The sequence below is a fragment of the Cryptomeria japonica genome, chromosome 5, assembly GCF_030272615.1.
Source record: "Cryptomeria japonica chromosome 5, Sugi_1.0, whole genome shotgun sequence".
Classification (NCBI taxonomy): Eukaryota; Viridiplantae; Streptophyta; class Pinopsida; order Cupressales; family Cupressaceae; genus Cryptomeria; species Cryptomeria japonica.
This window is the reverse complement of record NC_081409.1, coordinates 697959759-697976807: the sequence shown is the minus strand read 5'-3', so window position 1 is coordinate 697976807 and position 17049 is coordinate 697959759. Positions and strand designations below refer to the sequence as shown.

The 17049-nt window shown below is 36.3% G+C and overlaps 1 long non-coding RNA gene across 2 annotated transcripts; it reads right to left on the bottom strand.

Annotated features, from left to right (window-relative positions):
• Positions 1-1798: 1798 nt before the first annotated feature.
• On the bottom strand, positions 1799-16817 carry LOC131027193 (uncharacterized). 2 transcript variants are annotated; one of them, XR_009102471.1, is made up of 3 exons: positions 16474-16817; positions 16240-16350; positions 1799-1903 (listed from the first exon to the last, which is right to left on the bottom strand). It is a non-coding gene; the product is annotated as an uncharacterized LOC131027193 (long non-coding RNA). The 2 variants fall into 2 exon arrangements; XR_009102470.1 differs by lacking the exon at positions 1799-1903 and having other exon boundaries at positions 15988-16350.
• Positions 16818-17049: the final 232 nt, after the last annotated feature.

Genomic DNA, 17049 nt, shown 5'->3' with positions numbered 1-17049 from the left:
TTAACAGTAAACAACTTCAAACTCATAAACATCCAAATTATTTTTCATATGTCAACAGAATTTATTTCTCAATGTTTTCGATTATCATGACTTATCAAAATAGTTAAGTAGTTAAGTAAATCAATCATAAGAACATAACCACAAAAACATTCACCACTTGACACAAATATTTTTGACGTGGAAACCCAAATGGGAAAAACCACGGTGAGATGAGACTCACAAGATAACTATCTCAACTCTTCTGATGTTCGCCTTGTTAGGAGCCTAGCCTGCTAAAGCTTTACAAAAGTCGCGTTAACAACTGATCCTGTTAGGAAACACTCGGTTAAGGGATTGACTACAATGCCTTGTTAGAAGCAATACCCTGTAAGGAGTAACCTCGGTAGAGGATTTGAAAATCCAAGCTAATGGATCACCTTGAACTAAGGGATTTGAATAGTACCAAGATTGCTAGAGATTACCTGGTTAGGGGATTTCATTTCTGCTGTAATTGTTAGAAAACAACAGGAGTTTGTTGATCTATTTGAATAGCACTACACTTGCTTGTTCAGATCCTTTTCATGCTCCTATCTGCCTTTACTCAAACTGCAAATACATCATCCAATTCGGCAACCACACACTCAACTGATCTTTCCCAACTCTCAAACTAAACAACTTCATCGACCTTATAAACAAATCAATTAGGTCGATAACACAACAAAAACATAATTCCCATAGAGATTACAAACAAGTTGGTTCAAGTATGACCGTTGGATTACATAGCAATCTCTGCACATCAATCAAGAAAACCTTGGTCGCTCCTTGATCACTGCTTCATCGAGCTTAGTAACTCATCACGCGCTTCACATTATATGCAATATACTTGCTCGTTCCCTAGACAAAAACCATTACAACAACTCGCCAAAAATCACTTCAAATTGTCTTCATACAATAATCATATGTGTCATAGTCATTGTCATTCATCATCAGATCATAAACCAATATAACCAATTCACCAAACTTAATCGGTTATGGTTTATCAAAAACAACAGGTAGGGTTTACCGATTACCGATTCAACTCTCAAATTCTTCCTACCGATTACAGTTTCCTTCACTAGCTCATCCTACCGGTTACAAAACATTATTACAACAATATTAACAATATCATTATCGGTTAATTGACATCAATGACAACATAACATATCATTAATGCAATCTTCATGCAAATGCCAACAATTTTTAAATTTAGTACTTGTGTTGGACCTAATAATCATAGGTTTGAATTTTCTTTCAACTGAGATTTCAATAATATAAAAAAGCACTCAAAGAGCCATACACAATCAAAAAGCTCACAGTTCACACACACACACACACACACACACACACACACACATATATATGCCATTGATAGAAGATGAGACCATTTTCTTTTAAATGTCCATTATATAATGATATTAAACACAATTACACTCAAAACATCAAAAGCTGCCAATTCTGACCCTAAGTTCAAAGATGCATAAACACAAGGTCACGAGTTTGAAATCGTCAACTTCACATACTATACAGATGCATTCTTTCAAAATAATAAAGCAATTTCATGCTATTCGACACATCAGGCCGATGTGGCTTGTGTATATTACCACTATAATTAAGCTCCCTATCTCTCTACAAATTATTAACCTTTTTTTATACATGATACATTCATATACAAGCAACATCATCTATATTTTTCAAGAATGTGTGAGATTTGAATTCAACAACCCTTCATTTCTCATCGTTGGCAAACTTGAGAACAAGCAAAAAGATTGTATAAATTAATGTTGGCACAACAAATTCATGATGCAATAAAAATTTCCAATGCTTACCCAAGCTCGGATAGCTTTAAGTGGGCTTCTAAATAATCATCAAAGAAAGCATCTTCATCCTAACAGAAACAATGAGCTCATTTCAATCAGAAGTTCAAAAATAAACACTTATAAAATCAAATGATTACAAAGAAAATCATATGATCACCACAATTGCCAAACAACTTCAAATGCCTAGAAGATTTGTTAGCACTTTCCCATCATAGGTAATTGATTTTTTTCTTTCCAATATTATGACATTGTGCTAAACTTCAAATACCAAAATCACAATGTCCAAGATTTTGAAACATCCTATCAATTCCTCTCTACATCTTCAATATGTATTTAAATCTAATAAAATCCTTTAATTCAGTTCTCATTAGATCCATAATTGTGAAATTACTAAAGCAAAATTAAAGAACTAAAAGTATATTATATGATTTATGGGAACAAGAAAACTAACTTTATCAACACCATCATCCTTCAGAAGAGCATAATATGCTGCTTGAACATCTTGAACTTTTCATACTTTCTTTTTATAAGGAGAGCTATTGTAGTTGAAGTTCTTCCTTTGGTTGTGAGGCCTATGTGCAACATAGAAACTTGTTAAGAATTGGCATTGATGGTATATAGATTAAATTCGTTGAACAAGATTAAAGAAGCATACTTCTTGTTTATAAGGAGAGTTGTTGCAGCCAAGCTTCTTCTTTTTTTCCTTATGGCCATGTATGGATTGTTCTTCATTTTTGCGTACCTCTTGTAAGAGAATGTTGGGTCAATACGAAGCTCTTCCAAGGATTTCACTCTGGAGACTACAATAAATGTTAGTCCTTGTCTTTCTATTGCACCGATATTGATGGTTGTCTTATGTAGTGTTAAACCTTGGGCTTTATGTATGGTCATAGCCCATGCCATTTTTATTGGTAGTTGCCTAAGATTGCCTATTGATACTGGTGTTATGGATACAACTTTCGGGTCATTTGGGTGCCACGAGGGACCACTATAGTTATCAAATCTGACCATGATATACATTGGTATGTCAGGTGGCTTGGAGTCAGGGCTATAAATTATTTCAATTATCTCACCAAGAGCTCCATTGACAAGTCTTGTTTGTATCCATATGTTAGTTGTGAGCATGATTCGCTAGCCCGATGATAGTAGGACTTGCTTTTCAAGTTGTTCATCGTCAGCCTCAATAGTTGTTTTGCTCGTAGTCGTTGTAGCTCTACTTATTGCAATTGAATGATTTAATTGTTTTAGCATTCGTTTATTGTGAAGGGTTACCATGTCATTAGTAGCAAAGAGGTGGCCTGCAGTGTCAAATTGCTTATTTTCAATTGGCGATAATTGTTCTTTTTTTCGTGTCATCAACATTTGCCAATCTTCTTGGGTCGAGTGTGCATTGCGTACATTTAGTAATGTTTGACGGAATTGTGATTGCCTTAGAGATTCCCCTTGTTGGCGAAACATCGTTTGTAGGGTGATAATTGTTGTAAATTGGTTCCAAAGTGTTATAGCATTTGAGTGTGATGTGTAATTGGTTTATCCATTACGAGTGGCAGTCGGGCGAGGTCTCCAATTAGAATCATAGATACGCTTCCAAAGTATGAATTTTTATGATGAGGGAAAGCTTCACGAAGCCAGTTGTCTATTTTCAATAATAGTTTAGGACCTATAAAGCTCATCTCGTCAATGAGTATATATCTTATGTCCTTCAGCTTTTCTTGGAACATTGTTAGTGCTTTGTCATGTAGTGGTTGCATTTCTTTAATGGGGATTTGTAGTGTTGAATGAATAGTTGTAGCAAGAATGTTAAATGCAGCAATTCCAGTAGGACCTAGTACGAGTATTGGGTTTTTTTGTTGTGGCGAATTTTCTTGTAGAATATTTCTTATACAATTGATAAGGTACGATTTTCTTGTACCCACAGTTCCTTGTATGATCATGTGTAATGGTTTGTCTAACACACGAGTGTTATGATTCGAGACTATCAAAAGTGCTTTCTTTTGTTCCATTGATAGCATATCGGTGGGTGTAAACTTCATTGTTGGTACATGTTCGTCTTGGGTGGTTGTTTTCTTTATGTTTGTAAATTGTGATGCAGTATTGTGCAATTCATGTGGTATTTTAGCTTCGCCCCAATTAGAGTTGGTGTCAAATTCACGTTGGCCTAGTAATTCAAGTTCGTCCACATTGTTGTTTATTGTATGCCTCATTCTCGAGAGTAGTTCCCACTCATTCATTTCTGATGTGGTAGTTATACTCCTTTCATCTTCATTGTTTTCTTCTTCTTGGGGGTTAGCATTTTCTTTGATATGTCGGATGATGTGCCATACCTCATATTTGTTTACATGCATTTGATGTCAATTTGTGATTATTGTGTCATTGGTGACTCCTATATCGGTCTCTATATTTCAAAAGTGATTATACAAGAGTAATTCACTCCAACAAAATGTTTCAAGATGTTCTGAATCTTCCTTGGGTATACTGTAGAATTTTGGGTAAATGTTAACAATGGCTTATATTGTTCTCTCTTTCCATTTGCATGATTTACGACTTGCAACATAGGTGTAAGATCTTGCAGATTCAAGTAATGTGATTGTCTCTAGCTCTGGAGGGCGAGTCATATAGGAGCGTAAGTAACTATTTTCTACTATAGTCTCATTTTGTGTTTTAGTTAATCGATGTAGCACTTTCCGTCGAACATTTAAAGTTGTAAATGATCTGTTACAAACAACAAGGGGTAATTTTTTAAGCATATGGCAAGTTTCTTGTGCACCGATATCACGTTCTATTGCAATTTTTGTCATGAGTTTTTGATACGCTACTAGCACTGGGTCATCTCTTTGTTGAGTTGTGGATATTCTTGTTAGCATAGTTGTACAACTTTCAAATGTTCTCTCTGCTTTTGATGCATATTTGGCAATGTATTTCAGTACAAGTTCACGTGATATGACAGGTTGGCAATCGATATTAGCTCTCCATATTGAATTCATTTCTGGGTTGTGGATGTTAAGCCTATCATCGTTTCTTGCAGGTTCATATTTCTTTGTACTCGTTTCGTCACATGATAAGATCGAGGTAGGATGTTCTTTCCATGGAGCTTTATATTGGCATTCTAGTTTTCTACCCTTTTTTCTGCAAGCATGTGCCCTCTACATTTTGTGTGTCTCTGCACATGATTCACTAACTCTTCATAATCATGAAATGGATTTGTGGCTAATATCTCTATTGTGTTTAGGAGGCATGGATCATCACATGGAGATCGATATATTTGGTTGTTCCTATGTGTTGCGGCACAAGGGTTCCAAGTGCTTATGTACTTGTCAAAAAAAATTCTTGCTTTATCCACATCTTCGTTATTTTCCCAATCTAGCTTGTCCATGTCTAGCGCATTTTGTAGCCACAAGAACCCATGTACATGTGCAGTTCCTTGGTGTTGCCATTCATATCTGTACCAGTAATCTTTAACACCAAGGAGTTTTTCAATAACTTCTTCACGGAATATGGTGAATCTTTGATGTAGGTATAATGATGCTTTGTGCAGGTTATTAATGACATTTTCAATGCAGTGCTTATTTGAAAGCATGGAAAGCTCTATGTTATTTCAGAGGAGTTGTTGGAGGTCTAGCCACTTTGTATCAACTACGCTTAGTGTGAAGAAAAGAGTGGGAGATCCTATTTGGTTAATCATGTTTGTTAATTCAGGACGACACTTGTTCCAATATGGTCTAGTACCTCTCATGGAAGAGCCTATTTGGTTAATCATGTTTGTTAATTCAAGATGACACTTGTTCCAATATGGTCTGGTACCTCTCATGGAAGAGCCAAAGTGCAGTAACTCCTCCGCTAGTTGTTAGTCGGGGAGATCTTTTAAGTGTGCGCGTAAATTCTCAATAGCGGTTGGTAAGTGCTCCTCTGCATTTTTTTTAATGAAAACTGTTGCAAGTGATTGGCTCTGATGGCACATCATAAGGTTGTAGATGTAGTATCAGAATCTTAGATGTTGTCCAAATCTTTGATCATGGAATCTCATTAAGTGTAATACATATTCATGCATCTTTACTTTCCTAGTTCTTGGTTGCATTTGTAATCCAGTTCCATTTGGGAAGAGTGTTGGAAATGCCATATCAAGTAGGCCCTCAGTATTATATTCATTAACTGGAGATGAGCCTATTTCTAGCCAGTCAATGATGTTATTTGTGCTTTCCTCTAGCTCTAGTGTTTTCTTAATTATCTATAGTTCATGGTGTTCGTTCGATAGGTGGGATATAAATGATGATGTACTAGTTGTCATACCCTCAACTTGGTATTCATCAAGGTCATCTTGATTGTTTGCTACCATTACCTCATCATCTACTTCAATGGTGTGAAGCATGTTTGATACATTTGTTCTTTCTTCGGGGATTTGGTTTAAGTTGTTATAATCTATTGAGACATCTTTCTAGTATGGGTCATATTTGACTTTGTATTGCAATGCATCCCTAACATGACCCCTACTTACATAACAATCATAGTAGTTTCCTTGAGCTTGGGGTATGCGAACTATAAGGACATCTATGTCTCCCAATTTACATGGGAGCACACTTGCAATGTTTTGTATGTCTCATGGGAAGCTAATTGTATGGCCATTGTACTTATATTGGCCTCCAATAGTATGGGTAACCTGTTATATAGGGTTCACTCTAGCAATGAGCATTTCTTCTACTTGGGTCAATATCTTCAACATAATAGGTTGCTCCCCTAGGTCCATGTTATTAAGTGGTAAGAACCGATGTACGCCCTTTTCATTAATGCACCTTCTATAGGTAGGAATTTGGCATGATGAGTGTGAAAGCATACCTGGGTACGACTCTTTGCATATATTACATATTTCCAAGTTAGAAAGCATGTCTATTTTCCTACAAAAGCTTTTCATTGTTGTCATGAACCTAGCATTAGCATTCAACCCGGTTGTTTGCTTTGTTTGATATTGTTCTTGTACATGTAGCTTTTGGTGAGCTTAAGAATTTTTCACATTTGCAAATTTTCCTTCCACAAGATTAGTTTTGTTTTGTTCTATTATTTTCAAGTGCCTACATATAGCTATTTTCTCCCTATGGTTGGCATAATACGTTTGGCTTCTTTTTCGGCTCAGTTCTCTTTAATCTTGCATTTGTTTAGGGTGATTGTCGATTCCTTGAATGCAGGAGTCAACCATCTGTTTGAAGTATTCATCAAGTAAAGCATAAACGTCTTAACAAGAAAACCTTAAACCAAACATTAACAACACAATATAATATACATGGAACATTGCATATTGAAATGCACAAATTACGTATTTTGCATCTGGTAAGAACTATTTACTGCCTTATTTAACACATGTCGAACATTGGATGTTGTAAGGGTACAATTATATATATATATTGGTATAAGGAAGATTTACTTTCTGTTGTATTATGTAGGGGTAAATTACATTTTTATTCTATTTATAACTATATATTGATTCTATTTACAACTGTATGTTGCCTTTAACCCTGAGGACTTGCATCAAGGAGATTTATTGTATGCTATATTACATAGGGGTAAATTAAATCTTTGACTGTATTTACAACTGTGTGTTGGCTTTAAGGCTGGGGGCTCGTATCAGTACACATTTCTTTGATTTTCTCAACAAGTATAGTGCTCTCTAAGGCAAAATCTAGTTGCTTTGCCTTGGTGATGGTAACCTTCAGTCATTCTTCATTATTGTATGTTTCATTTCTGCATGTTAGGCTCAAGAGGAATTGATTATGCATCACATTTTTTATTACCTCTGGGGTGCTTTGCTCAGCATTCTCATTGAATTGAAGCATGTATAATGTTTCTGTAGGCATGCCCATAAGTTCGGTTGCCCCTTCATCAAATGCAATTGCCCATATGTATCTATGTGGTCCTGCAGATTTGTCTGGAGGATATATCTGTAGTTACACTTGGATAGGATCATGTTACACTTCGAACAATACCAAGTTCCTTCTTCAATCTCGTCCAATCGTTTCTTACATGGTTTTCCATTTACTTGGGTGGGACATGTTGGATAGCAAAATGACTTAGATTTTATCTATTGTGTTGTTGCCTTTACGATGCAATGGAAGGGTTGCACTAAATTTGATGCATGTGCCTGGATTTCACTGATCGTCATTTTTTGAGGGGTGGGAGCGGGTGCAGCAAGTTGATGCGCAATTTCTTGTTCAATGTCAACATTCTGGTTGAACCAATCTTTCAGCTGGGTCAATTCCTCTATAGGAGGGTCTATGAAGAGGCTTGTATTAAATGTTGTACCTATTACCTTTCCATCGAATTCACATACATGGCCACTCTTGATAGCAAGAGTAGTTGTTTCTTGTAAATAATGTCTTCTTTGGAGTTCAGTACCTTCTTTTTCTGCCATTCCACCCCATAGTGTAATATCGATGGTTGTTTGAGCCTAGGAACCTTTGTACCATCTCTTCTCCTTATTGTTGAGCTCGGATCGACACTAATGACAATTCTAATGACATCAATGGTTGAGTTGTTATTTTTGCTAGCTACTTGATCAAGAGTTGTGAAAATGAATTTGTGCTTGGGTATGGAAGAGTCATCATTGCAGGCAGTGACCTTTGAATCATCTACCAAGGTTATTTCTAGTCCACTGTTGAGTTTGTTGTAAATTTTATTGATCAGCTTTTTTGCCCCCCCAAATAATGTGTATGTCATGCCAACTTGGATGTTATCATAATAGGTTTTTGCTAGTTCATTGAAACACGTAACATGTGTTTCAGTACCATCGTTGTCTACAATGTCAAAGCTAAAAATTTGGCCACTTGCTTTTGTTGTATCATAGTGGAAGATGTCCTCCTTCACTAGGACACGGCCCTTGATGATCCACCTTGGTTGGAAGGGATTCAAATTTTTAATATGAGTTATTGTCATAGGTGTGTTGCCCATGTTTTCAAGTGGCTTGACCCCAAACAATGCTTTTTGTCGCCCGAAGTTCTTACATTTTGTGGATGTGCTTGGCTCTATACTTGCATCGCATAGAGAAGGTGTAGTTTGTTCTACTTGGTCTTCCTGTTTTACACAAAGGAAGAAAGGTTCTCCAACTATAGCATGTGTTGTGCATACAATTTCTAGGTTCACAATAACGATCCACCTACAATAAAAAAGAAATATTATAAGTACTACATTGTGTAAAATGTAAAGTTTCTATGAACTTTGTTGGAATAATAGTAGGCTTATTGACTCACCAGGAGCCATGCGAATTCGGGAAGATCTATTTTGTTAGCTATATTATGGAGCCAACTATGAACCATTCAGAATCTATGTCATTGTTATATTTTTTTGGCAAGGATGCCTTTTGTTTGTATACGGCATCGGAAAGATCAACTCTATAACGATTGCAATGCTCGGGTTCATCCCCAAAGTTAGATATAGAAGATATTTGGAGACATGGAGCCACAAGCACAAACCCGTCGTACATAAGTTGGATTGCATTTTCAATTAGTACGTGCATTAGATAGCGGATTAGGATGTTGTCTGCAAAACCACGAGCAAACTACTTCATTGCACTATACGGCTCTTCAACACAAGTTGGATACATTAATGACGACGCACATAATAGACAATGTGTATGTATCAACTCTTTGATAATAGCATTATCGATAAAGCAAGAAATAACTACCTCGCCCTCTCTTTCTCTATATATATGGTAGAGCGCACATCAATTTAGCATAAATCTAACACAAGCATTATACATCACTTAGTAGAAGCAGCAAGAGTGATAGTAACATGTAATGAGATTCTAAAGAGATCCATGTTACTGCACATTACCTAAGCAGTAGAAGATGAGCAGTAGCTTTGAAATGCACAAGACAAATCTAAACAAGAAGTTGCAATCCGAAATAACACTCAAGGGTATTGTGAATAAAGCATTAATCATGGAGAGACATGGAGTAACCAAGCATAACCCAAAAAATGCAATTGAAAGTGTCTATATATCTTGGATCGTGTAAGAAAGTAGCAACAAACAACAAAGTTGTAACACATCCAGCAATGAGTAATACTTGCAAAATATATAGTACATGACTCATTGAGTACATCAAAGGTATAATATGTTCAAAGAGGGTCTAATATGTACGTTAAGTGTACAATATGTCAATTAACTACACAATATGTACATTGGGCATACAATATATCCAATATCAATAGAATTGAGCAAAATGATCAGCTTCAACATGTTCGTGACATTCCAAAAACCAAGCCTGAAAGGCAACCCTCATAAGAGGTTGTTCAATGGCTTTAAAAGTGCATATCTTGTATAAGATTACTTTATCTGGAGATACCAAACAATGTCGAGGAAACTAAAAAATGATAGTTTCACGTCCATGGAATGGATACAATATATCCAATACCAATAGAATTGAGCAAAATGATCAGCTTCAACATGTTCGTGACATTCCAAAAACCAAGCCTGTAAGGCAACCCTCATAAGAGGTTGTTCAATGGCTTTAAAAGTGCATATCTTGTATAAGATTACTTTATCTGGAGATACCAAACAATGTCGAGGAAACTAAAAAACGATAGTTTCACGTCCATGAAACGGCGCACGCCATGAAGCTCTCGATATTGCAATTCTCGGAGTATGGTGTAATATTGTTGTAAGACACCGCATGTAGCCTCATACGTGTGCATGGTTTCTTGGAATAGCTCAATCTTGTGGTTCTGCACGTCATGTGCATTTGCACATGCTTGCTTCAAGTCTTCCACAAGCTTGTGGCAATGCTCTAACGCATTCATTGAGAGCACTTCAATTTCAGTTTGGCGAAATCCAAGCCAATTGATGGAGATGGAATCCGTTTCAGATACTGCTTCATTGTTTATTGGTGTAGGCACTGGGTTTGGCGATAGATGCTTGTCTGACACACTGGCAGGTATGCCAACAATATCTTCAGGTCTATCGCAACTGTCTATAGCCTATTGGCATGAGGTAATCACAAAGTAGGTCAACATGTTCTGAATTGTTTATTCTCCAGTGCTTTCAGTTTTAAAATCCAATCTTCTTGTACATCATTAAGTCCCATTTTTTGTGTGTTTTTTTATCACAATTCAATTATGGGGAGACTTCTTTTTAGTTACTACTAGCATCGACGCAATGAATTTGTTGAACACAGTAGGAGCTTCAAAATGATGGTGTGCAGAAACAAAGACGTGATAGAGCATATGAACTGTTTGACAAAATATCTCGAAAAGATGCATCATTTCATCTAATCCACTGTTAAAAGGGTATGCACAAAATAGATCTGTACAAAACATTGAAGGCTATCGAGCAAATATTTTGCAACGATAAAGACAAGATCCACTATTTAGAACAAGCTGTAAATGCACATCAAAATGTGATCCTCAACTTTCTTGAATAATTTGTTCACAGATATTTCCTTAGTTTGTAACAATATGGTATGTTGCATCTAACTCCAAAAATGTGTATCCCAATAATTGCTACTGGTCCAACAAGTCTTCAAAAGTTATCTTGCCCTCTTTGTTCCATTACGAACAAAAGTCTTGGTTATCATCTTGATGAGTGTAGAAATACACTATTACCATTTTTTTGTCTATGATAGTCAACTTTTGACAATGCTATTATGGGACAGGGCCAGTTGCTGGTAGATGGTTGCAAGCTCCTCTAATGATTGAGCTGCAAGCTCATGTCTGGAAACAATGGTGCTAACTGGTAAGGGTCCCTGACAGTGTTAGTGACCAATATACCTTGAATAGAAACAAGTAGTTTTATTCAAGTCAGTGTGAGCTCAAGCTGCCTATGTTTAGGCTACTTTTGCAAGTTTACATTGATATCAGCAAAATGACAATGGGGATTGGCAAAATCATTGCTGTCATTACATAGAATACCATTTCACAAATTCTGCCTAAATTCTTTCTAACGTACAGCCCCCTTAAAACCATACATGGATCACTATTAATTTATTAAAGTTTAATGGACTATTTTTATATCTCAGATCTGCATACCCAGCAATTTGATAGAGATGATGATGCACTGGTAAGTTGGAATAATACACGGACCACTCTTAAAAGTATAATAAATACTTCACTAATAGAACATGTCTATTCCGCAGAATCAGTGGACATTATTTGACACAAACTCAAATCGCAAAACTATGCACAGCGAGCTATTGCAAGCATCATAATCTCTGCGTTTTATTAGTAGTTAATAATCTGTGTTTTATTTACTGAATTTTATTCTTACTCCATGTTATTCAACAAGCCACTTGAGAGTTTCAAGACATAAAATTCTAAATTCACGTTTCTTTAATCAAATTCCGATTAAATTTAGGCATAGCTAGTAAGTGTTCTAACCTAATTGCAATGCATAGCTACTAAGTCTTTTATCCTAATTTGAATGCTCCCAAACTTGATGATCATGATCATTTTGGAGTCTATGCGGGATTCAAATGTACGTGTTATAATCCCTATTAGAATACCGATTCTACAAGATAGTCATCCTCTTCAGGAACACTTATTTCATGAAGTTTTCTGCTATTACTCTTCTCGAATCCTAAAATAAATAAAGCCCATGTAATGAAGGGACATCTTTTTACAAATTACTTATCCATGTCCATATGACACTATGACTGACTAATTCTGGTTGGTTTATTGGTTTACTTAAACTTGCCCGGATACCTAATCACTTTGGTGTCAGTACTCGTGAAAATATTCTTGCACAGCATAATCAGTGCCAATACAGTTTGAAAGCCGAATATAACAGGTGGCCCATGGAAGAAGATAATTTGAAAGTAATATTATAAAAACCAAGCATAGTCCTGTTCTAATTGTGGAACTTGTTACACTGATCTTCATTAAATAGTCTCAAACTTCTGTAAATAATAGCAGTTGCATTAGTGATTATAATATAAAAAACAGGAAATAATCTAAGGGTGGAAACAGTTATTTTCACCATTGCATTTGAAATTCGGAAAAAAGGTAATGCATGACATCAATATCAGAAAATTCAGAAGCACCACTCACCAGGTCAATGAATGGTGCTCTTTGGGGAAACGAATCAGTGTATTCTGATTCTATTTTGTAATTTATGTCCTATATTACTCTATTTGAATGACATCAATATCAGAAAATTCAGAAGCACCACTCACCAGGTCAATGAATGGTGCTCTTTGGGGAAACGAATCAGTGTATTCTGATTCTATTTTGTAATTTATGTCCTATATTACTCTATTTGAATGACATCAATATCAGAAAATTCAGAAGCACCACTCACCAAGTTAATGAATGGTGCTCTTTGGGGAAACGAATCAGTGTATTCTGATTCTATTTTGTAATTTATGTCCTACATTACTCTATTTGATGGTCATGTAGTTTGACAAGTTCATGGTCATTGGTTTTCTCTTTTGTATTTCATAGTTATTTATACAAAGACGGACGTAGAAATCCAAGCCAGACATGTTGTAGTTAAAGGACTTCCAGTAGTGAAGCTCAGTAATGAACATTTTTGGTTTGGTTGACCTCAATTGGTTGTATGGTTGAGATACTATACCGTAATTTGCGTATAAACAATATTCATATGAAAAAGTATGAACCCCAAATTAAGGACATGACTTATACCAAAGGGTGTGTCCACACAAATATTTGAACCATCTAAATCAGATATAAATATATATGCAGTCATTTTAATTGTAAGACAACTGGGTATTGAAAATTTGCGTAGTTTCTCTTTTATCCTAACATTATTTATTAATTGTCTAACCGTCTGGTGAATGTGAATGTATGGAAGCTCTATCAATTGAATTCAGTGGCTATTTCAGAGTATACAAAGATGAACTCAAAGAAGTCATGAAACTGTGCATTGGAACAGGAGTTCCGAACCCATCAGAGCTTCTCCAACAAAATGTGCCTGCAAATGTGCTTAGAAACAGAGCTTCTGAGGCTTACAGAAAAGACCTACATAGAAGGATATCACATATAGACTATTTCACTAATGGTGTTGCTATCACTGTTACTTGTTTGTTTGTGGGCAGATATCTTGCCCAATTCTCAAATTCCAATCCTGAACAGAGTAGAAGACAACTTGAATCCATGAATAATACAGCAATTCAAATAGTAGGAAACAACTTGAATTGGGGAAAAATATGGCAAGATGTTGAATCTAATACAGCAGTTCTAGTATTTCGCATTTATGATATTCAAGATTATGGGGAAGATGATCTTTGGCTTTTTCGTTATTCAATGAGTAAGAATAAGAAGTCTGTGGGTTTCATGGATTAGTCATGCTACTATGACACAACCCAATCAGGAAAAGAGTACAATTATTGAAGGCAATTTTTGACTAATGTATCATCACAACTAAAAAGCCAAACCATTCAGGGGTGATTGTCAAATTCCATGCCCTGTGAAAACCCAGTAGGCCAGGACATGCAGTGTAAATATTTGTCCTTCACACAGGGGCATGGCTTTCGAGTAGTTAAGATGGCTAGCAATTCGTTCTCACCAAATTACATGTAAAATACAAACTTTTAATGCAAACGACATTAGCATTTGCAAAATTATAAAATGGCTGGTGATATATGCAACTGTAGAGCATTGAAAAAATGAACTCTCTAACTCTTGTAGATTCAGAGCAATAAAAACGTTGATCTTCGAGCAATATAAATCCTCTATGGAAGGGTGTGATTTTCTATTTTAAGAGGCTCGAACTGCATTTGGCATATAGAAATCTAACTGCTTGTGCTGGTTTGATTGGTTTTTGGGAAGGAAGTTTATAGTTGTTTTGACTATTTAATTGCTGAATTTTCTCCATTTTGGAAGTGAAGAAGGTGGTGTTGGAAAAAATGGTGTCTCAACCTTGCATTTATGCGAGGTTACTATTTATAGTAAGTTTTCATTTGAGCACGAAATGGTGCGAAACTCTCCCTGAAGCTTCTGGTTGGCTAGATAAGCATTCCGGTAAAGTTGCGTCGCAAAGTCACAGCTGGTTTTGAAGATATTAATGTTTTCGTCTTGGAGGGGTGCAATAAAATGTTTAAACTTAATTTTGGGGACTTTAGAGGCTCCGAAACGCCCTAAAAAGTGGCCGTAACCGGCGAAGCGGGTTACAAAGTGATAGAGCACTTCGCGAGTTTTCCGGCGCTTCAAACGGTTCGTCAATCGGACACCCGGTTCTCAAGTTATGGCCTCCAAAAGTTTGTACTCCTGAAATAGGAAAAATAATTTGTATCGAATACATAAATGAGTTGTAAAAGGGAGCGACACATGTTGATGTGTGCTTTAACATGTCATAGGGTGTCTAGAAGGGAGATAAGGTCGGCTACACCTTATTGGGTGGTTTTAGCCCATGGTTTTGTAATACCATTTGACAGTTTCTTGTATTGTATCTCCTATTTATGAGGTGTGTGAGATAGAGGTTGTGTGTAAGAGTCTTATGGCTATTGAGTTGCCTCTGAATCTCTGATTAGTGGTACTCCTGCGAAGAGCTTGCTCTGCAAGTATGTTGTAATCTGTTTTTGATTGCTGAATAAAATATTGAGCTGCTTTTGGAAGGTGGGGTTTTTCTCCCGAAAAGGTTTTCCCCACGTAAATCATTTTGTTGTGGTATGATTGCTATTGTATCTATTTCTATTTTCTGTAACTGTTGTAATGATCTAAAAAAAAAAAGTTTTGCATTACCCTCCTCTCAAGGTTAGTGTAGGAAGTTGTTTCCGCTACTTAACTTCCTTACAGGTGGCACAGTTTTGTCTATTGTATATAGTTTGCGAAGAGGAGGGCTTGATAGGCCTCTATGATTTTCCACTACCCTCTAATCCCCTCTATCTATGAGCAAAAAAATCCACAAATCATTAAGACCCAATAATAAAAAAGGTAAGTTATGCTACAACCCATATGAAGTTTCAAATCGTTCATTGCACGAAATAATGCTCATGTCAGTGAGATTATAATTACAGCATGCCGTAATGAAGAAAAATAATCAACTTGTAACCATATGCCTATTCACCATGCCAACTGCAGGCTATCATCTAAATTACACCAACAAACAGGGGATATCAAAACTGACTAAAAGCGTAAGGACAATTAAAAGATTTACAATCTAAATTTCAATGAACTAATTACAAATTGTGATAATGCTACACAAATCAATAAACCCATCTCTATTTTTATACTGGATAGTATACGCACTTATCAAACCCCATGAACAAGTTGTTACAAAACCAGTAAAGCTGAACCCAATGCATGAATTGATAAGATCATCTCTAAATTCATTCTAGAAACTATACCTCAAATTTCTTAGTTAAAATCCAACTCAATCAAAAAGAAAATGATAAACATGGATAATAGGTTTACTGTCGCACTCACTTGCAACAATTTGCACGCACATTTTTCCTTCAATACTAACACTAACCTTATAGATGGAGTAAGGGATGAATGTGAAAATATTAGGTGTTTTGAAAATGCCTCCAAACTCTACAGGATTTCGGAAGCTCTGAACAGAAACATATGGAGGTGAAAAACCCTATCATTCACACATTGGAGCCCGATGCATCAGAATAATGCCCTAAAAATTCCAATCAAAGAGGAAGCTGCACAAACTGTAGGGAAACAAATTAAAAGCGAGCCAGACAAATTAAAAGCAGACCTGTAGCTGGGAATTGTTTTTTTGCTGTCCTTTGTCTTGTTCGCGTTACTGTTTTCCAATATAAAAGCCAAATCTGTGGCAGGTCTGAACGATTTGCAGAGGCAGTGGTGGTTGCCAGCAAGTTTGGAAGCCATGGTAGAAACGCGTGGAGTGCAGGACGCATGCAGGCAGGCACAACAATGTCCAGCACAGTTGGAATCAGAAGCCCCTCACACGGTTACAGGATAAACCCTACCCACGCGTTAGATTCTTTTTTGCTCGCAAAACAATATGACACGAAAAACTGCCGGAAAAATCGACGGCAACGGGAAATCGAGAATTCACGGCATGAGACACTTTCCCGGCATGGGGTACCCCCAAGGGGAATAGCCTATTGGCTAATTCTTAGATTTATTATTATAGAAATAATAACTGCTATCTTATTATTAATGGGAAGAAAAGAATGTCTCACATATTTTTCTCTATAACTAAGAGGCAGATTACGTAACATATGCCTGATGTTTAACCAGAGAGAATGTGTCTAGTCTAACACCATATTATTTGACAAAAACGTTAGAAAGGTAAAATCAGAATTTT